This window comes from Cucurbita moschata, unplaced genomic scaffold (assembly GCF_002738365.1).
Source record: "Cucurbita moschata cultivar Rifu unplaced genomic scaffold, Cmos_1.0 Cmo_Scf00040, whole genome shotgun sequence".
NCBI classification, from domain to species: domain Eukaryota; kingdom Viridiplantae; phylum Streptophyta; class Magnoliopsida; order Cucurbitales; family Cucurbitaceae; genus Cucurbita; species Cucurbita moschata.
In genome coordinates, this window is record NW_019268556.1 from 282148 (window position 1) to 305639 (window position 23492).

Consider the following 23492-nt stretch of genomic DNA (forward strand, 5'->3'; position numbering starts at 1 on the left):
AAAAAAAAAAAAAAAAAAAAAAAAGTCTAGATAGCCGAGTTGGTCTCCGAAAGGGCATGAGTTTGAATCCCATTCTTGACATTATATTCTTTATTGTGAGATTATGCAATGATTGGAGAAGTATAATGGTAACGAGCAATGTAGCGGTGGGCAATCTGTAAAGTTGAGGAGTCATGGGATTAAGAATCGAATCTTGTATCAACTAATTTTGTTGGTACATTTACAAGTTATTCAATTTTTAAACCTCATCTTCTCTAGTAGAGCAAAGTCTCAATCCTCAAACCTGTGAGTTATGGGCCCACCACACTTCCACTACATAACTCTAATTTATGAGAAAGAAGAATGACTTATTGTGATTTGTGCCCTAGGTTCATTTATGGATATTATCTTCCCGTTGAACTTGTTTGCTTTTATGGTGCATGACACAGTATGTGTTAGCACATAGTGTTTGACAATGTGTTCTCCAAATCTAGCGTGTTTATCTACACAAAGCTAAGATATAAGAGTTAGGTTGGTATACGATGACTTAGGTCAAGATGTGTACACTAGACTAAGCACCGTAGGATCGTGGTGACATTAAGAGGGTCTAGACCCTATTACTCCAAGAAATAGTCGAGTAGTTAGAATAGAGTAATCTGGAGCCAAAAGCTCGTGTTAAGCAACATAATTGGCCTAGGAATCCAATAAACCTCTTCAACTCCTTGACATGACTAAGACACATTTTAAAACCGTGAGGTTGACGAGGATGCATAACAAACAAAAGTGGATAATATATGCTACCAGTGATTTGTAGCTGTTACAAAAAGAATAATCAAGATGATTAAGCTGGTTTATTTATTAGCTTATAAATTAGGTATTAAAAAGTTTTATCACCATATAAACAAATTGAATTCAAATTGTGGAGATTGTACCATATTTATTGTCTATATAGCTTGTGCTACATCAAATGAGAAGGGATCGCCAAACAAAATTGAATAACCATGTTATGATGGGTTATCGACATCACCACTGCCCAAAAACTTAACGAAAAGTTCGTTGAAGACGAAACTTGAACACAAAGGTGATTGGTTTCAAGAAGTGTAAGGTACAATGATGTTGGTGGCAACGGTTATTGCAACAGTGGCTTTTCAAGGTGCAATCAACCCTCCCGGCGGTGTGTGGCAAGAAGATATTCCTTACAACTCCAATAGCACTATTCATCGTTCGTTTCACAGTAGCAATACTTTGAAAACTTTCATGACAGGAACTGCAGTAATGGCCTACCCAGCTTCATGCCAAGAAAACTATTACACTGCTTACTTGATTATGAATTCTGTCTCATTCTTTGCATCAATATGTGTGATTATGTTCATTATAGGTCGATTACCTTTGAAAATAAGATTTGTGAATGGTTATTAACAGTAACCATGTGCATTGCCATTGCATCCTTATCCCAATTATTTATTGGGAGTTTGGCTGCTAAATGCCTCATTTAGGAATTCTGATGCTTCAAAAGTAACATTTCTAACCGCATGGCACACCTTCTTAGTGATGCTGGGAGTGGTTTGTCTTTGTTGTATTGTAATTCCTTTCCTTACTTTTGTGGTGAAGCTTCCGTTTAGTTTGTAAAAAAGTAAAATCTTTGACTTTGAGAGAGATGCAATGGCTTCAACACAACTCAGATAAAGATTGATGGCTACACAAAAACAAAGTTATATTGCATGTTTCATCTTGTATTTTGGATATGGATTATCTGTGGGGGTGTGTGTATTCACAATAAGAAAAACATATTTTGTGTATGTTATTTTATTTAAATTTTTGTGGGGTAAAATAACGAGAAGTGTTGAGAACAAGCAAAAGTAGAAAAAAAATACCCAAAGTGACTAAATATCCAACCGTTTTGTGTTCCCCTTTGTTCATTTTGCAAAGCTCTTACAAAAAAAAGTGGTTCTTGCCCACATGTTGGTAGGGTTTAAATAAAAAAATTAAAAAAAAAGAAAAGAGTACGACCTTATAATATGCTAGAAAACTTGGAAAAAAGGTAATAGAAATTACGCATGATATTAGAAGTCACGATCTGATTTTTTAGACGTCGAATAATATATCTTGACAAAAAAGATAGACCTCAAGCATTTGATATTCAAGCTGGTCTGATTTTCAACTTCAGCTTACCACATCTTGAAAGTGGCAAACACATCTCACTTGTGTTTCAGGAAATAAACCCATACCTTCCTGTTGAAATCATCAATGAAGGTAATGTAGAACTTTGATTCACCGAGTGATGAAGCTGGAGATGGTTCCCAAATGTCTGTATAGACCATTTTCAATCGTACTTTCTTTGGTTCTCTAACAGCCTTTGTGAAGCTAACTCATTTTTGTTTGCCCATAACGAAGCTCTCATAAAGACGTGTATGAACAAATTTTAGGTCTTCTAAAACGTCTTTCACAGTCGGCATCTTCATTCCTTTGACGCTCATATGTCCAAATCTATTGTGTCATAGACTTGAATTGGAAGCACTTTCAACAACAGCAATCATGTTTATACATCCTGCAGTGGTGTATAGGGTTCCAGATTTTGTGTAACGTGCTACCACCATGATACCCTTCACCTTCCATGAGCTGTTTCCAAACTTGGCTGCATAACCTGTGCTATCCAACTTACCAATAGAGATCATATTCTCTTTTAGACCAAGAATATATCTGACATCCTTTAATGCCCACTAATTTTCTACTGGAGTTTGTATGCTTTCATCCCATTTTTCTTCAATCACCAAATCTTTGTTGTCGACAAGATACACCTCAAAATTTCAAGAATTGACATTTTGAAACAACTCTTTGGAGATGAATTAAAAGATGCTCCTGAATCGAAAATTTAGGATTCAATCGGACTGTTCATGCTGAGGATTATAATATCCCCAATATCTTCTGCTGAATTTATAGAATTATTATCATTCTTGGATTTGTGATTCTGCTTCCTCTTTAGTCTTGTACAATTTGTCCGAAAGTGATCTTTTCCTCCAAAACTCCAACACGTCACGTTTGATCTTTTTGGAAAATTTTCAAGGTTCTTTGATTTTGATCAACCTTTGTTTGGGCCCTTTGATCTACTTCTTTCCCTTTGGTCAATGCTGAGTGCACTATGAGAAGAATCCTCAATTTCTTGTTTGCGAATACTTTCGTTGTGAACTACATCTCTGATTTCATCGAACTTCAGTTTCTCAGATCCTCGGAAACTGTTGGTCGCGATAACAACAGTATCCCACGACTCAGGTAAAGTTGACATCAAAATCAGTGTTTCAATTTCATCCTCAATATTAATTTCCACATAACTCAATTGACTTACAATCATGTTGTACTCATTTATATGATTAGCAACAGATCCACCTTCAGACATTTGTAGATTGAACAATCTCCGTATCAAATACACCATGTTCATAGCCAACGGTTTTTCATACATATTCAACATCGTCTTCAACAGATCTGACATTGTCTTCTCCTTAATGATGTTGAACGTCACGTTTTTGGATAGCGTCAACCAGATCAACCCTAGGGCCTAATGATCCTAGAGCTTCCATTGCTCCGTGGCCATGGTATCTGGCTTCGCCCCCAACAAGGGTTCGTTAAAATCTTTTTGGTACAGATAATCTTCAATTTGCATCTTCCAGAAACCGAAATTGGATCCATCAAACTTCTCAATTGCAATCTTTGAACTTTTCATCTCTCAGACCGTGGTGAATCTCACCTAGCTCTGATGCCAGTTGTTAGGATTGCACAACAACGAACACACTCGATCAAGATGAACCCAAAAAAATATGAGAGAGAAAATGCATGGAGGAATATTGGCTAAAGAATTTGTATTGATGACTTTAGATATACACTACCCCAGAGTTATAATATGGTTTTAGTTTACTATATAACATTAACTCATATAACACCTGTTAGATATAAATATTTACTATATAACATCACTTTCCTTTTTAATTACAATGAAAAGGTTGATTGAAAACTATTTTGAAATAAATATAAGGGTAAAAATGAGACGGTTCTATCTCTAAATCTAACAAGTGTGTGGTATAATTTAACTTAATCAAACCACGAGAGTTATTATCCTTATTGATGAGAAACGATAGCATCCCAATAAAATTATGTGAAATAATTAATGATATATACTTCTATCCATGATTCAACAAATAAGCTTCCTTCCGTTTGCTTCCCATCCACTTAAACTAGGATGGTGACACTTTGGTGTCAATCTCGAGTGAAAGTTTAAATAATGATTTTATTTTTCTTCTTGGAATTGAGGGCAATAATTAGACTATTTTTTAAATTCAAAAGGTCAACTTTAAATTAGTTGAGAGCCTCAACATCTATTAAAAATAAATAAATAAATAATCAACAAAATCATATAAATAAAATATAGTATTTTTAATGTTGGCTTATAAATTCTATGTGAAAACCCCAATTGGAAGTAAGTTAGAGAAACAATAATGGAGGCAAATGGAGAAAACAACGAACTTAGATTAGCCATTTCCTCTTTGGAAGAAAGTAAAAGAAAGCTCTACGAAGCTTCAAAGATTGGGTCCATTCAAAGCTTGAAGACACTAATTCGAGGTGACCCAAATATCATTAAAAGAGTTCTAATCTCCTCTTCCAATGCTGAGAGTCCATTGCATGTCTCAGTTTTGCATCACCACCTTGAATTCACTCGATTTCTTTTGAATCTCGTGCCTGAACTTGCGGGAGAAGTTGATGACCTGCAAAGGACACCTCTACACTTGGCTTCAGAAAATGGAACGGTTGAGATTGTTCAAGCTTTGCTGGAGAAGAACACAAGCACTTGCATGGTACGTGATTTGAATGGGTTGATTCCTCTCCACCATGCAGTGATCAATGGAAGAATTGATATCATGCAACGGTTGATCATTGCGAGGTCAAGATCTCCTTGGATTAAGCTTCACAATGGTCAAACTGTTCTTCATTTATGCGTAAAACACAACCACTTGGAAGCTCTTAAGTTTTTTATCACAATGATTAAAGATCTCCAAGACTATGGATTCCTCAACGAAGGCGATGAGAATGAAAATACCATTTTGGATTTGTCTATGATGCTAAGACGAATTGAGGTATGTTCTTATAATTGAATAGGTTGGTTGAAGAAAAAATAAGTTCTTATTTGATTATTTTATGAAACTGAAAAATTATTATCCAGAGTTTACTAACAATTCTCATCTCGAACCAAGTACAGTATAGAGCCTCCCTTAAGGCCTATAGAGTTTACTAACAATTCTCATCTCGAACCAAGTACAGTATAGAGCCTCCCTTAAGGCCTATAGAGCCCTCAAACTACCTCCCGTTAATCGAGGCTCGACTCCTTCTCTAGAGTCCACGAACAAACTACACCATTTGTTCTCAACACTTGAGTTACTTTTGACTACACCTTCGAGGGTAACTTCTTTGTTCGACATTTGAGTATTCTATTGACATGGCTAGGTTAAGGGCATGGCTCTGATACCATGTTAGGAATCAAGGATCTCCACAATTGTATGATATTGTCTACTTTGAGAATAGACTCTCGTGACTTTACTTTGGGCTTCCCCAAAAGGCCTCATACCAATGGAGATGTATTCCTTAATCATAAACCCACATTCTTCCCTAAATAAGCCCATGTGGGACTCCCTCCTAACAATCCTCAACACTATCATGATATAAACAAATTGAATTTAAATTGTGCAGATAGTACAATATTTATTGTCTATTCCGGGAATAAAAACTGGAACAAATACGGTAAAGAACTGTGCTACCTCAAATGAGAAGGAATCACCAAGCAGATCTCAAGAACAATGCGATAAAAAGCTATCGATATCACTTACATTCAGAAAGTTTATAAGAAGTTTATGGATGAAGAACCTTGAATACAAAGGTGATTGGTTTCAAGATGTGCAAGGCACAATGATGCTAGTTGCAACAGTGATTGCAACAGTGGCTTTTCAAGGTGCAATCAACCCTCCCGGCGGTGTTTGGCAAGAAGACATTCCTTTCAACTCCAATAGCACTATTCATCGTTTGTTTCATAGTAGCAATACTTTGAAAACTTTTATAGCAGGAACCGCCGTAATGGCCTACCCAACTTCAGACCAAGGAAATTCATACACTGGTTACTTGGTTACAAATTCTATCTCATTCTTTGCATCAATATGTGTGATTATGTTCATCATAGGTCGATTGCCTTTGAAAAATAGGATTTGTGCATGGATGTTAACGGTAACCATATGCATTGCCATTGCCTCCTTATCACAAAGCTACTTGATCGGAGTTTGGATGGTAAATGTCTCATATAGAAAATCTGATGCTTTAAAAATTGCATGGTACATTTCGCTTGCAACGGTGGGAGCGGTTTTTCTTTGTTGTATTATAATTCCCTTCCTTCTTTTGGTGGTGAAGCTTCTCGTTTGGGCAGTAAAAAGGTCAAAACTTTGACTTTGAGAGGGTTAAAAGGTTAAATATTTTGGATATGGATTATTTGTGGTGGTTTGTGTATTCACAATTGGGAAAATACATTGTGTATGTTATCTTATTCAAATGTTTGTGTTGTAAAAAATAGCCCGAAGTGTTGAGAGCAAGAAAATACACCGTAGTGAATGAAATATCCAACCGTTTTGTGTTTACTTAGTTGTACATTGTGTCACACTCTGGCTCGAGCAATAATTAACTCTCTCCCCTTTTCTTTTAAAATTTTAAATTGTGGAATTTTATTGAGAGCTATAGGGACGAAGTTTAAGATGAGGTCAAGTAACAAAATGTTTAGAAAAATCACAAGAACTACAGATAAATATGTAAAAACCCTAGATTTCAGCTACCTTGCTACTATCATCTTAATCTAAGTTCATAGGTAGAATATAACTCTTAAAACATCATTATTTAAACCATAAACTTTCACCATAAACATACTTTATCGTTGAAACATCGCTATGGTTTTACGTGTTCAAAAAGTAATTCAGAAGTAAAATTGAAAACGATAATGAAATAAATTAAAACATGAAATGCATAACAAAGGATTAGAGTATCCCTAATATCTTCAACTAAATTCTCAAAATTATTATCATCTTTGGATTTGTCATTTATGTTTCTTTGATTTTTCATTGGATACTAGTTGTTAGAATCAACCACTTGCACACTCGATCTAGATGAATAACACGAAAAATAAGAGAGAAAATGAAAAGAGAAATATATGTGGCAAAATTGAGATAGTAACTCTACGACGGCTGGAAGTTTATATTGATGACCTCTAATATGATCAATTACCGATAGTACAAAAAATTCAATAATTACAATTTAAGAAGAATACCAAAAAAGAATATATATGGTTTAGTTTAGTGTGAAGTTATTTACTCTACATATTTATTTAGTTATTTACGGTATAGATCACAAAAAAAAAAATACTCGTTTCTAGAAAAGGCAGGAGAATTTCAGTGAGGTGCCGGAATTCTCACACCCTCCTTGTACACGCTTTCCCCTGATGCCCACGACACGTCAAAACCTTCACACGCTCCTCAAATATCAACCTGCAAGAGAGAAAAGAGTGAAAATAGAGAGGACGGAAAGAATGGCTACTTGCACGTGTCACCTCCCACTAGTGAAACGTGCCGCTTCTACAATCAATGGCTCCTTCGACTTACGCAACTAAATTGATTCGGCTCGGCTAGGCTTCGGCGGTTCTGACTGCTTAGAATGTGGGTTCTTGGCTTGATATAAGGGTTTTCATCAAATTCCACTGTCCCGAACCATCCCAAAGCTAAAATTTATATTGTTTAAGGCAATAAGAAATTTGAGTTATTAACGAAACGAGATGAACTTTCTAATAGGAAACAACTACCGGCCATACTTAGAGCAACTTCTAGGGACGGAATTCAAATGTACTCATGTTTATACAATATTTGTTAGCTCAAGGTATTGTGGATGATATAGTATTTGTTAGCTTCAGGTATTTGACTATGTGTTCTCCCTGTGGAGCATGTTTATCTACATAGAGCTAGGGTGTTAGAGTTAGGTTGGCTAGACCATGACCAAGATCAAGATGCCTCTAGTAGCCAGAGCACGTTAGGATCGTGAGCAACGGTTAGTGGGTCTAGACCCTAGTGCTCCCAAACTAAAGATCTTCGTGGAGTCAGAATAGAGTAACCTGGAGCTAGAAGACGGAATTAAGCCACCTAACTGGCCTAGGAATCCAATAGACCTCCTCATCAATTAGATGTGACCAAGATGTTTTCTTAAAATCGTGAAGTTGACAACAATACGTAACAGGCCCAAGCGGACAATATCTGTTAGCGGCGGGCTTGAGTTGTTACAAAATAAAATAAAAAAAGATAGTCAAGATGGCCGAGTTGGTCTAATGCACTAGTTTCAGGTACTAGTCCGAAAGGGCATGGGTTCAAATCCCATTCTTGACATGATATTTTTATTGTGAGATTCGATACTCGCCATGATGTTATACAGACTCTTTCCTTCTAAGAAATAGGTTCTAGAGAACTTGACATGATTAATAGTAAAACAATACAACATAAAAGAAGATAAAGTGCTTGGCATGTCATGGGCATGCGGCTATGGGCAACACGTCCTAGACAAGCATGACAATGACATCCTCCCCCACCTAAATGGTTGACGTCATTGTCAATCGTCTATGTTTGAAATCTTCAATGTGGATCGCGTCAGAGTTCAAATCTTTGGTGCGTTCCCAACTAATTTCATCTAGGAAGATTTTTCCATTGGACTTGGAATTCTTGAATGCTCCGTACAAGTCTTCTGACTTTTCTAACCCTGTTGGCTAGGATCAATAATAGCTTTGTTATAGGTGTTCCCTTATGATGTTGCGCATCAACCCACTAATCTTACTTGACTGAATGTGGGCTAGCATTTTTTGGGCCACATGTTCACCCTTTCGACTCAATGTGTCGGCCTCTTGGTTACTCTTTCCTATTTTATGTTCGAACTTGAAGTCGAACTCATTTAATAATTCTTACTACTGAGCTTGCTATGACGTCAACTTCGATTGATCGAAGAAGTGGCAAATGACACTGTTGTCTGTCCTCACTACGAAGTTGGATCCCAAGATATATTGCCTCCAGACTCTAAGGCTAATCCCAAAAAGGATCGTTCGGTCACTAAAGTGGGGACTCTTCAATCCTGGATAGCATTAATCTTATCGCTATCCATTTTGATTTCTCAACACTTGATGACGTGCCCAAGGAAAGTGATGCATGTTCGTGCGAATTCACATATCTCCTTCTTGACTTATAGCTGATTCTTTCGTAACTTATCAAATACTAGCTTCCTCGATTGAGGTAAATAGAAAGATAATAATTGTATGGTTTAATTTTTAATTAAAATCTAAGTAACTGCAACTAAATTAATATGATCAAAGAAGAGAAAGATGTCACGTCAAATTATTGTGACAGAAATCAAATTTTTTTAAATTAATTAATTAATTAACTAACTAATTAACTACAACCATGGTTTAATATTTATTTTTAATTCTAAATTTCAACCATGATTTAATTCTAAAAGTTTCCTCTCCCACACAAACAATACATATAAGAGACTTTGAAAAGATCATGAAAATGAAAAAATCAACAAGAAATCATTTTTCTGAACATTATAATATCCATTTTGAGTATTATATGGGTTATGTATAATTAATATTAAATTAATCTTCCAAATCACGTTTTGCATGCAAGTATATTTTTATAATTATGTTCATATTCGTTGCATAATCAATTAAATTGTAATTAATATGTTCTACTTTGAAATATTTAAAATCTAGACTAGACTTTGAAAAGGTCTAAGAAAATAAGAAATTCAATGAGAATGTTTCGTAGCATTATTTTATCCATTTTGTGTCGAACATTGATTATGTATTATTAATATTAAAGGTCATGTTATAAATTAGACTTTCAATCGATGCGTTGTGTCACAGTCTTGCTTGTCCAAGGTATGTTGCCTATGATGGCATGCTCATTACACGCCGAAACCCTTGCCTTGTACTATTTTACTGCTATCTTTTACTGCTTTCATGTTGTATTATTTCCTTCTTGTTTTCTTTAAGAGTGACTTTTCGGCGAAATCATGGCTACGTTTGGTAGACATGAAATGCTTCAAAATGTACTATAGGGGATATGACTAGTTGTAAAATTGTGCATATCTGAAAAGTTATATACGGTTCAAACCGTTGTTGTCTTTTTGCTTACAAGCTATATAATACTACTCTCAATCTCTCTCTCTCATTCTTGCTTCAAAATTCTTTTACCAAAACCTCTATCCCCCGTTTTCTAAAACCTTATTTTTAAATCAGGACCCAAAGCTTGAATATACGTTGCCCAACTATAGGAAACGTGATCTAAAGTTGGCTTGATTCACTCAGTGCTGAGAGTTAGTGCCGCATAATCTTCAAATCTGCGGCCAAGAAAAGGCAATTGCGACAAGTTGAGTGAAATGGCATTTTTCCATTTATGTTCTTTTTATTAGTTAAATCCTTTATAAATTTAAAAACATATAATTTAAACTTCTTAATAACTAAAATGAATATCATTTAACTAAAAAAAGAAAAAAAAAACTTATATATTTGAACAATTGTGAGGTTGTGAGGGGAAGATCATATAATCTAATTAGATAGATTGTATTAATGTCTAATAAATAGTATTTTTATGTGAGATCTGATGTCGGTTGAATAGGGGAATGAAACATTTTTTTACCAGGTGTGAAAACCTCTTCCTAGCAGACACATTTTAAAACCGTGAGACTAACGGCTATACGTAATGTGCCGAAGCAGACAGTATCTGATGGTAGTGGGTTTGAACTACTATAAATGATATCAGAGCCAGACATTTGACGGTGTGCCAACAGACAACATCTGCTGCCAGTCATATTATTTTTTAAGGGTTTGAGGAGGCCTTGAACTAATCACATGAAGAAAAAAAAAAAAAAGAAAAGAAAAAAAAAAAGATTTGTTCGATTAGGCGAGAGGCGGCTGACTTAATTATAGTCCTTTGCAGTAAACTCAAAGCAGGCAGAGGACTACATTTGGGGGTGCTAGATTTGTTCAATTTAGCCAAGAGCCTATAAAGAACAAATATGAGTTCTATGGGTTTTTAGGTCTAAATTCTTCTCCAAATTCATGTGCATATTAAGGAAATTGTCTCTGTCATTTTAGTATGTCCATCTTGAAGTAATTTTCCACACTTTTTGTGAAGGAATTCGAAGTCCAACAATGTTGGAAGTAGGAGTTTTGGGAGTCTCCAAGAACGGTAAGAAAGTTGATTTTAGGTAACTTTGATCTTGAATAACTTTGTGTATATTTGATTAAAAATTTCAAGAAAAATAACTTCATGTAGATGGAATATAACTCTAGATCTTTGGGAAGAAATCAAATATTGATAGATTCTTTAGGAAAAGATATAAAAATATAAAAAAGTTAGAAAACTCATCAGAATCTGGAAATCGTGATTGTGCCGGCGAAACAAGGTAGGACGTGTGTCGCTCAATACATGGAGAGTCTTGGCTGACACACAAGTCGACACGTGGTACATTGCGGGTGGAGCAATGCAGCTAGGCACAAAGGTGATGTGTAACAGTCCAACCCGCAAGCCAACCTAACTGCATACCGGACTCGCTTGATCGACCCACGAGCCGCACCTGCATTTCATGACCTTACCTGGCTTGAGTGCGACATGTGTCAACGGAGGAAAAACCAAGGAAAATTCGTTTCTCGCAGAATGCGATCGCTCGCTGTCTGACTCTAGCCTACCAATCAGCTGCTAACACGTGGCGTCCTTGAGGCACATCTTCTCTACCCCTGCAGGCATGTGACACCTGCACGTGAGTTTCTTGTGCAATGTCTTTTTTATGCGTTCAACCTCTGTTTGATTGGTTTTCGTCTCAACTTTGATACTGATCCTAATTGAATTTGGTTTAGAACCACCATTGAGATTTCACGAAATTTAGACCCTCCAACATGTAGAAACTCGAACTAGGGAGAGCAGTTTCATCCCAGTAGTAGTGACACAAAATTATAGCTAAGTAATACATGTAGGAATTGCTTGGACGTGCTAGCATGCGTGGTTATCTTAACTTAAGTGGTTAGAATATGCATGTTTAGAATTTAAATGAGAAAATCTGAATATGTCTGCATGTTTGTGAAGAAAAATTATAGAAATGCCCTTTTACGAGAATGCATGTTTATTAAATGCTTTCTAGTGCACTAGAATGAAGGATTGGAAAATTGTGATATGTGCTCTAGGTGCTAGATGACGCTATCTCCCGTTGAGCATGTTTGATTTGTATGATTAAATTGTATGCTAGATTCAGGTAAATGTATGTATGAATTGCCTATGCTTACTTGATCGGTAGGATTATCCCCTTAGTAAATCACCATGGACGTTGAGATCATGATTTCTATGCATTAGGTGATCGATAGAATATCTCCCTAGTATAGCATGCATGAATAAGAGTGAGTACAACAGTAGAACAAGGGTGGTTATGCAACATCTTAGGTCAATATATTTTCAGTACATTGACCACCCAGGGATCCTGAGTAGCAATTAAAGACTTAGGTGTACCTCAAGATTTGGCGTAGAGAACACATAAGATTGAAAGTAATGCGAATGAAACTATTTGGGAAGTCACTATGTGTAGGATATAACATGCTCTGATAAAGGATGAAGGACTACATAAATAGCGACCCAAAGACCCACTATCAGATGTAGAGCATAGCCTACCTTGATAGGGGAAGAGGCACTATGTGAGTAGATGATATGGAACTACCACTGTATGTATGATAACCCACCTGAGAGAGGACAAGGGACTACATAAATGGGTGACATGAGAAATCACTATTGATTGTATGATGACCCACCTTGAGAGAGGACAAGGGACTACACAGGTAGTTGATAGAGGATATACTATTGTGTTTAGAACAACCCGCCTGAGAGTAAACGAGATACTACATAGTAGTATATTGAGGAGCTACTACTCTGTGTGGAGGAAACTTACTCTAAGAGGAGACGAGGGACTACACAAATAGATTAGCTCATAGTAGACACCACTGTGGTGTGATGTAACATTCAGGGAATACCTAAACTAGTGGCAAACTTTTTAGAACCTTATGAGAAGCCCGTGGATACATATTAGGTTAAGGATCCGATGAGAGCTTACAGGTAGAATCCTTACTAAGTGTTTTATACTCATCCATTTTCCCCTTTCTCTTTTAGGTACCAATCAAGGTGGAGAGGTGCTAGAGAGTTGCACTATCATAGAGGGGTGTCGACCCGAGGCGTCAATGTTATTTTGTATTTCTTTTGGGTTGTCGTTTGTATTAGTTTTCTTGCTCCCGTTCCCCATTTGTAAATAACTAGAACAATATCTATTGTTTCATATTAAATCGCGCACAATTTTACAGTTAATTGTTTGTTTTTATTTTATTCATTTTCATATCTTCTTTTCGTCGCGAACCGATTTCTCGAAGCCTAAAAAATTCGGTCGTGCTAGCCTCAAAGATCCAAAAAAATTTCTTACTTGTCGCAACCCCCACTCGAGTTATTTTACACCACAAACATTTAAATAAGATAACATACATAAAATATGTTTTCCTTACAGTGAATACACACACCACCACAAATAATCCATGTCCAAAATATAAGATAAAACAAACAACTTAACCTATTTTTTGTATAGCCATTGATCTTTATTTAAGTCGTGGTTGAAGTGATCGGATCTCTCTAAATTCCACAAGCCAATGATTGGAGAGGTATAATCCACAACATTTTTAAAATGTGAGGCTTGCAAATGTAACGAGCAATGTAGTGGTGGGCGGCGATCTTTAAAGCTTAGGAATCATGGATTAAGAATCTCGTATCAACTAATTTCCTACGTATATTTACCGGCTCTCCATATATAAAGTTTTGATAACCAACTTGTAATACTGTTTTATCTATCAATATTAAAGTCTTGTCTTCTCCATTAGAGCTAGGTTTTTATCTTAGGACCTGGGTTATGGGCCCACCACAGCACCACTCTAATTTGTTAGAAAAAAAGATGAGCTATTGTAATCTCGGCACCACTCTAATTTGTTAGAAAGAAGGATAAGCTATCTTCCCATTGAAGGGATAAATGTTTTCTCTATCATTTTTGAAGTCTTCTTCTCTATTAAAGCCAAGTTTTGATCTTGAGACTTGTATGGTTTCGATCCTGGGAGTTGTGGGTTATGGGCCCACCACGCTTCCGCTGCGCCACTCTGATTTGTTAGAAAAGAGGATGAGCTATTGTGATCTGTGCTCCAAGATGATTTATGGATATTATCTTGAGCTAGTATTATGCGTGTTAGCTCCAAGTGTTTGACAGTAGTGTAAGAGTTATAGAGTACTTGTTTGAGTCCCTATCTAGCATGTTTATCTACACAAAACAAGGGTATAAGAGTTATAATGATCCTTGTGTTGCAGCACATGTCATTGTTTTATTTTTGAAGTCTATCATTGTATTATTATTGAAGTCTTTCATCTCTATTAGAGCGACCTATGGGTTATGGGCCCACCACACTTCCGTTGCGCCACTCTGATTTGTTAGAACAGATGATGAGCTATTGTGATCTATGCTCCAGGGTGATTTATGGATATTATCATCCCGTTGAACTTGTTTGCTTGTATTGTGCATGATAAAGTATGTATTAGCTCCAGGTGTTTGATAGTGTGTTCAACCTATCTAGCGTGTTTATCTACACAGAGCTAGGATGTAAGAGTTAGGTTTGTTATATAATGACTTAGGTCAAGATGCGTACACTAGACTAAGCACCTTAGGATCGTGGCGACGTTAAGAGGAAATAGACCCTATTACTCGAGGACTAAAGAAAGAGTCGAGGAGTTAAAATAGAGTAACTTGAAACCAAAAGCTCGTGTTAAGCAACCTAGCTGGCCTAGGAATCCAATAAACCTCTTCAACTTCTAGACATTTCAGGAATAAAGAGACAGTCAAGGAGTCAGAATAGAGTAACTTGGACCCAAAAGCTTTTCAAAAGGGCATGGGTTTGAATCCCATTTTTAATAAGCAAAGTATTGATGGTGGGCGGCAGTCTATAAAGCTTAGGAGTCATATCACACGCTCTTTCACATTTTAAATGTCATTGTAAAACCTATCACAGCCGGATTTCAATCCTGGGACCTATGGGTTATGGGCCCATCACGCTTCCACTCACCACTCAAATTTGTTAGAAAGGAGGATGAGCTATTGTGATTTGGGCTCCAGGGTGATTTATGGATATTATCTTCTTGTTGAGCTTGTTTGCTTGTATTGTGCACGATACAGTATGTATTAGCTCCAAGTGTTTGACAGTGTGTTCTCCCTATCAAGCGTGTATATCTACACAGAGTTGGGGGTGTAAGAGTTAGGTTGGTTATACGATGACTTAGGTCAAGATGCATACACTAGACTAAGCACCTTAGGATAGTGACGACGTTAAGAGGAAATAGACTCTATTACTCCAGGACTAAAGAAAGAGTCAAGGTGTCAAAATAGAGTAACCTGGAACCAAAAGCTCGTGCTAAGGAACCTAGCTGGCCTAGGAACCTATAAACCTCTTCAACTCCAAGACATGACCAAGACGCATTTTAAAACCGTGAAGGTGACAACGATGCATAACGGGCCAAAGTGATTATATAGCTCTTCAACTCCTAGACATGACCAAGATACTTTTTTAAACTGTGTGCTCTAGGTTGATTTTGGATATTATCTTCCATTTGAGCCAATCCAATCCAAATAAACTTCTTCAACTCCTAGATATGACCAAGACACAATTTGACCAAAGTGGATAATATATGCTAGCTCTAGGTTGATTTTGGATATTATCTTCCATTTGAGCCAATCCAATCCAAATAAACCTCTTCAACTCCTAGATATGACCAAGACACAATTTGACCAAAGTGGATAATATATGCTAGCATTGATTTGTATGCTCTTCAATTAAGTTTAAAATCTTTCTCCTATCAAAGCTAGGTTTTAATCTTAGGACCTATGGGTTATAGGCCTACCATGCTTCCACTGCGCCACTCTGATTTGTTAGAAAAAAGATTAGCTATTGTGATCTGTTCTCGAGGTTTATTTATAGATATTATCTTCCTATTGAGCTTGTTTGCTTGTATTGTGCATGATACAGTATGTGTTAGCTGCAGGTGTTTGACAATGTGTTCTCCCTATCTAGCGTGTTTATCTACACAAAGCTAGAGTATAAGAGTTAAGTTCGTTATACGATGACTTAGGTCAAGATGCTTACACTAGACTAAGCACCTTAGGATCGTTGCGACATTAAGAGGGTCTTGACCTTATGACTCCAAAACTAAAGAAAGAATCGAGGAGTCAGAATAGAGTAACTTGGAGCCAACAACTCGTGTTAACCAACTTAAATTAGCCATTTCCTCTATTGAAGAAAGTAAAAGAAAGCTCTATGAAGCATCAAAGATTGGGTCCATTCCAAGCTTGAAGACACTAATTCGAGGCGACCCAAATATCATTCAAAGAGTTCTAATCTCTTCATCCAACGTTGAGAGTCCATTGCATGCCTCAGTTTTGCATCACCACCTTGAATTCACTCGATTTCTTTTGAATCTTGTGCCTGAACTTGCAGGGGAAGTTGATGACCTGCAAAGGACACCTCTCCACTTAGCTTCTGAAAATGGAACGGTCGAGATTGTTCAAGCTTTGCTGGAGAAGAACACAAGCACTTGCATGGTTCGTGATTTGAATGGGTTTATTCCTCTCCACCATGCAATGATTAATGGACGAATTGATATCATGCAACGGTTGATCATTGCGAGGCCAAGATCTCCTTGGGTTAAGCTTCACAATGGTCAAAGTGTTCTTCACTTATGCATAAAACACAACCATTTGTAAGCTTAAGTTGTTGATCACAATGATTGAAGATCTACAAAATTATGGGTTCCTTAATGAAGGCGATGAGAATGAAAATACTATTTTGGATTTGTCTATGATGTTAAGAGGAACTGAGGTATGTTATTATAATTGAATTATAGCTGGTTGAAGAAAAACTAATTTCTTATTTGATTATTTAAAAAAACGGAAAAATTATTATTTGAGAGCTTCAATAGGTATCAAATAGGTCTCCCTCCCACAATCCTCCTCTCGAACGAAGTACAGTATAGAGCTTCCCTTAGACCTATAGAACCCTCGAACAAAGTACACTATTTGTTCGAAACTTGAGTCACTTTTGACTACATCTTTGAGGCTCCCAACTTCTTTCGTTTGACATTTGAAGATTCTATTGACATGACTATGTTAGGAATCATGGATCTCCACAGTGATATGATATTGTCCGCTTTGAGCATAAGTTATGGTGGCTTTTCTTTGGGGTTCCCTAGAGGCCTCATACGAATTGAAATGTAGGCCTCATACGAATGAAGATGTATTTCTTAATCATACACCCTAGATTATTCCCTAAATTAGTCAATGTTGGGCTCCCTCCCAACAATCCTTCACACTATCTTGATATAAAAAAAATTGAATTCAAATTGGGCAGATAGTACAATATTTCTTGTCTATCCCGGAAATAAAAACTGGAACAAACATTGTAAACAACTCCGATGCCACAAATGAGAAGGAATCGCCAAGTAGAATTGAAGAACAATGCAATAAAGGGTCATCAACATCAACAACACTCAAAAAGCTCCTAAGAAGTTTGTGGACGAAGAACCTTGAATACAAAGGTGATTGGCTTCAAGAAGTGCAAGGCACAATGATGTTGGTGTCAACAGTGATTGCAACCGTGGCTTTTCAAGGTGCAATCAACCCTCCTGGAGGTGTTTGGCAACAAGACATTCCTTACAACTCCAATAGCAATATTCATCGTTCGTTACATTGTAATAATACTTTAAAAACTTTCATAGCAGGAACTGCAATAATGGCTTACCCAGCTTCAGGCCAAGAATATTATTATGTTCCTTACTTGATTACAAATTCTATCTCATTCTTTGCATCAATATGTGTGATTATGTTCATTATAGGTCGATTACCTTTGAAAAATAGGATTTGTTCATGGTTATTAACCGTAACCATGTGCATTGCCATTGCATCCTTATCATATAGTTACTTACTGGCGGTTGGGCTGCTAAATGTCTCATTTAGCCACTCTCGTACTTTAAGAGTAACATTTGTAATAGCATGGTACATTTGGTTGGTAATGGGGGAGTGGTTTTTATTTGTTGCATTATAATTCCTTTCCTTATTTTGGTGGTGAAGCTTTTCGTTTGGGCTACAAAAAGGTCATATCGTTGACTTTGAGAAAGATGCAATGACTTCAACCACAACTCAATAAAGATCGAGGGCTATGCAAAAACTAGGTTATATTGTGTGTTTTATCTTGTATTTTGGATATGGATTATTTGTGGTGTTGTGTGTATTTACCATAAGGAAAACATAACTTGTTCATATCTTTGTTTGAAGAGCACATGAGTGATGAATAAAAGGTAACGAAAAATCTTCACTTATATCTTTTAGTTAACAAGTTGGATATTAAGATTAAGATAAAAAAATGACAAAAACATATGAGATGTTTAAGTCAATAAAACCTAAATTTAGATAGTTATCTAAATGATCCAAAACTAAGTGTTACCAAATTTAAGAAAAATGATGAAACTATGATAGAAAATAATTACTAATTTGTTAATTATGAAAAAAATATAGAAGAAAATAAATTTGATTAACTCGATTTTTGGTAGAGAATAAATGACACTACCTAAATAGTTGATATAAGATCTACTATCAAGATTTGTTCTTCATCACTTTTGTGATATGTAATTCTTCGAAATATTTGATGACATAGAACAAATTCTATAGGTTGGCATTAGGAAATCAATGACGGTTGACGTAGTAGGAAACGTTAAAATGTCATCAATAAAAATGGTTATTTAATGCTGAATAGGGTGTTTTTAGTAACAATAAGAGAAATTCAATTTTCCAAGCTTTATTACGAATTACTTTGTAGTTTATATTTTCAAAATTATTTGAAAATATGTTTGGGAGAACGTTAACATTTACTAGATTATAAAATTATTGAGATATATATGATCATGGAATAAAAAGATAAATTATTTTCTCCTTAAAGAAGATATTTGTCTTTGATAATCAATTTGATTGAATAAAATAAAAAAACTAGTAAATGGAAAATCTCTATTGAGCACTTAAGGCTTATACATTATGATCCAAGCGATCTAATGAATGCAAAAGACGTAGAATATTGTGAATATTTTATCAATCTGATTAATGATTATTCAATATACAAGTGTTTTTACTGAAGGCAACTTAGTCTAAATTTTTTAAAAAAGGTTCAAGAAGAATAAGACTAATGTTGAAATCCATTTAAATGAATCTATTGAGACATTGTGGGCACATCATAATGAAAAGTTTAAGAATCTTGTGTAGTAAAATTAGTGGATAGAAAGTGGAATTAAAATCGAGCTCTAAGCATGAGTACCATTTTTTAAAATTGTGACGTAGGAGGAGAAAGCAAGACTATATTCAATATACTCATATACGTCATTATCGGACTTTTGTTAAGATATGCAATAGATATTGTAGGAGGAATTTGACAACCCTTCTGCATAATAAACTTAGTTTACAACACTTCAATAATTGGAATGAATATATTTAGTCGAAAAGTTATGAGACTCTCAATCCTATTGATTGTTTCAAAGAGGATGACTATATTTAATGGAAAAGTTATGAGACTCTAAACTCTAAACTCTAAACTCTAAACCCTAAACCCTAAACCCTATTGATTGTTTCAAAGATGATGAATATATTTAGTGGAAAAGTTATGAGACTCTCAATCCTATTGAAATCCTAATTGTGACCAAGCTGAACGCTTATTACCCCAAAATAGTTACTAGGGATGATGATAATGACATAATAAGTTGAAGTCATAAAATTTAAGGATTTGTAGATGTTCTTGATGAAATTAAACTCATACGATATGAATGGATCTACAAAAGGAAAATTATGTATAGATAAGAAGATACAGATCTTCGAAATAGAACTTATGGTAAAAAGTTGAACTTAACGGGAGAAGGCAGCTAAGAAGTAGATTTTCTCTCCTGTTGTTATTCTAGAGTCTATTGCATGAGATATGTTAAAAGAACATCTAGAGTTCTTTTGTGAAAAGAAAGAAGGCATTTACAACAACGCACAACAACGCCTAGCTCTGATCGTGGTGAATCTCGCCTAGCTTTGATGACAGTTGTTAAGATTGCACAACAACGTACACACTTGATCAAGATGAACACAAACAAATAGGAGAGAGAAAATACGAGGAATATTAGCTAAAAAATTTGTATCGATGACTTTAGATATGTACATTATGAAAGCACTACCCAGAGACTATATACATCGTTTCAGTTTACTATAGGACTTTAACTTATAGAACACCTATTATATATAAATACTTACTGTATAACATCACTTTTCCTTTCTAATTATAACCAAAAGGTTGGACTCAAGAACTATTTTAAAATAAATTTAAGGGTAAAAATGAAACTATTCTATCTCTATATTTAACAAATATTTGGTACAATTTAACTTAATCAAACGAAGAGAGGCATTATCTTTATCGATGAAGAACGATAGCATCCCAATAAAATTAAGTGAAATAAATAATGATATATACTTCTATCAATAATTGAGCAAACAAGCTTCCTTGGGTTTGCTTCCTATCCACTTAAATTAGGATGGTGACACTGGGGTGTCACTCTCGAGTGAAAATATAAATAATGATTCTTTTCTAAAAAATGAGGGCAATAATTGGACTATTTTAAAAATTCAAAAGGTCAATTCTAACTCGGAAGCCTCATCATCCATTAAAAATAAATAAATAATCAACAAAATTATATAAATAAAATATAGTATTTTTTTTAATGTTGGCTTGTAAATTCGATGTGAAAACCCCATTTCAGAGTAAATTAGAGAATCAACAATGGGGGCAAATGGAGAAGACAACGAGCTTAGATTAGCCATTTCCTCTATTGAAGAAAGTATAAGAAAGCTCTATGAAGCATCAAAGATTGAGTCAATTCAAAGCTTGAAGACACTAATTCGACCCAAATATCATTCAAAGAGTTCTAATCTCCTCTTCCAACGCTGAGAGTCCATTGCATGTGTCAATTTTGCATTGCCATCTTGAATTAACTCGATTTCTTTTAGATCTCAATCCTGAACTTGTTAGGGAAGTTGATGTCGTGCAAAGGACACCTCCACACTTGGCTTCAGACAATGGAGCGGTTGAGATTGTTCAAGCTTTGCTAGAGAAGAACACAAGCACTTGCATGGTTCACGATTTGAATGGGTTGATTCCTCTCCACCATGCAGTGATTAATGGGCAAATTGATATCATCCAACTGTTAATCAATGTGCGAGGTGCATGGTTCACGATTTGAATGGGTTGATTCCTCTCCACCATGCAGTGATTAATAGGCAAATTGATATCATCCAACTGTTAATCAATGTGCGAAGCCACAATCTCTTTGGATGAAGGCCACAATCTCTGGCCACAATCTCTTTGGATAAAAGCTTCACAATGGTCAAAATGTTCTTCATTTATGCGTAAACGAAGGCAATGAGAATGAAAATGCCATTTTGGATTTTTTATCTCCACATTTGTATGATATTATCCACTTTGAGCATAAGCTTCAATGGCTTTGCTTTGGGCTTCCACAAAAGGCCTCATACCAATGGAGATGTGTTCCTTGCTTATAAACCCACGACCATTTCCTAAATTATCCAATGTGGGACTCCTTCCCAACAATCTTCAACACTATTATGATATAAACAAATTGAATTCAAATTAAGCAGATATTACAATATTTATTGTCTATCCTGGAAAAAAAACCCGGAACAAACACTCCAAACAACTGTGCTGCCTCAAATGAGAAGGGATCACCAAGTAGAACTGAAGAACAATGCGATAAAAAGCCATCGTTATCGACCATGTCTTCATCCATAGGGTCCCAAGTACCTGGCTCGATCAATCAAAAGTTCGATTCTATCTGTGAACTACTCATTTGAAAATGGTATCCACATTGTGAACAACTATTCATTTGAGATTTCTAATCCTTCTTATAATTGAATCCATAACCAATTTGCGCATTGAACCCACAAATGCCTGTTTCAGTTCCATCTAGATCATTAGAACTTAAGGTAGAACTTGAGGTATCACTTGAGGGGTATCACTTGAGATAGAACTTTCCGTAGAACTTGAGGTATCACTTGAGGTATCACTCTCCGTTCTAGTTAAATCACTTCCATCCGTGCTAGTTCACTCAAAAAGTTTATAAGAAGTTTGTGGATGAAGAACCTTGAATACAAAAGTGATTGGTTTCAAGAAGTGCAAGGCACAATGATGTTGGTGGCAACGGTGATTTCAACAGTGGCTTTTCAAGGCGCAATTAACCCTCTCGGCGGGGTCGGGCAAGAAGACATTCCTTTCAACTCCAATAGCACTATTCATCGTTCGTTTCATAGTAGCAATACTTTGAAAACATTGATAGCAGAAACTGCAGTAATGGCCTACCCACCTTCAGACCAAGGAAATTCTTACACTGGTTACTTGGTTACAAATTCTATCACATTCTTTGCATCAATATGTGCGATTATGTTCATCATAGGTCGATTGCCTTTGAAAAATAGGATTTGTGCATGGATGTTAACGATAACCATGTGCATTGCCATTGCCTCCTTATCACAAAACTACTTGGTGGGAGTTTAGTTGGTAAATGTCTCATATAGGAGATCTGATGCTTTAAAAATTGCATGGTACATTTCGCTTGCAACGGTGGGAGCGGTTTTTCTTTGTTGTATTATAATTCCCTTCCTTCTTTTGGAGGTGCAGCTTCTCATTTGGGCAGTAAAAAGGTCTAAACTTTGACTTTGAAAGGGTTAAAAGGTTAAATATTTTAGATATGGATTATTTGTGGTGGTTTGTGTATTCACAATTGGGAAAATACATTGGGTATGTTATCTTATTCAAATATTTGTGTTGTAAAAAATAATCAGTAGTATTGAAAGCAAGAAAATACACCGAAATGAATGAAATATCCAACCGTTTTGTGTTTCCGTAGTTTTATATTGTATCACACTCTAGCCCCAACAATAATTAATTCTCTCCCCTTTTCTTTTAAAATTTTAAATTGTGGAATTTTATTGAGGGCTATAGAGACAGAAATTTAAAATGAGGTCAAGGAACAAATGTTTAGAAAAATCACAAGAACATATGTAACGACCCTTAATCTAAGTTCATAATTAACTCTTAAAACATCATCGTTTAAACAATAAACTTTCAACATAAACATACTTTATCGTCGAAAACACTGCCATGGTCTTAGATGTTCGAAAAGTAATTTAGAAGTAAAATTGAAAACGATAATGAAATAAATTTAAAACATGAAATGCATACCAACTTATTCTAACATAAGTTT

At 35.7% G+C, this 23492-nt stretch overlaps 1 non-coding gene and 1 pseudogene across 1 annotated transcript; both read left to right on the forward strand.

The window, feature by feature from the left end:
• The first annotated feature begins 8345 nt into the window (after positions 1–8345).
• TRNAL-CAG lies at positions 8346–8426 on the forward strand. The gene has a single exon. It is a non-coding gene; the product is annotated as a tRNA-Leu (tRNA).
• A 12569-nt stretch (positions 8427–20995) lies between these two features.
• On the forward strand, positions 20996–22783 carry LOC111432733 (annotated as a pseudogene).
• The last annotated feature ends 709 nt before the right edge of the window (positions 22784–23492 follow it).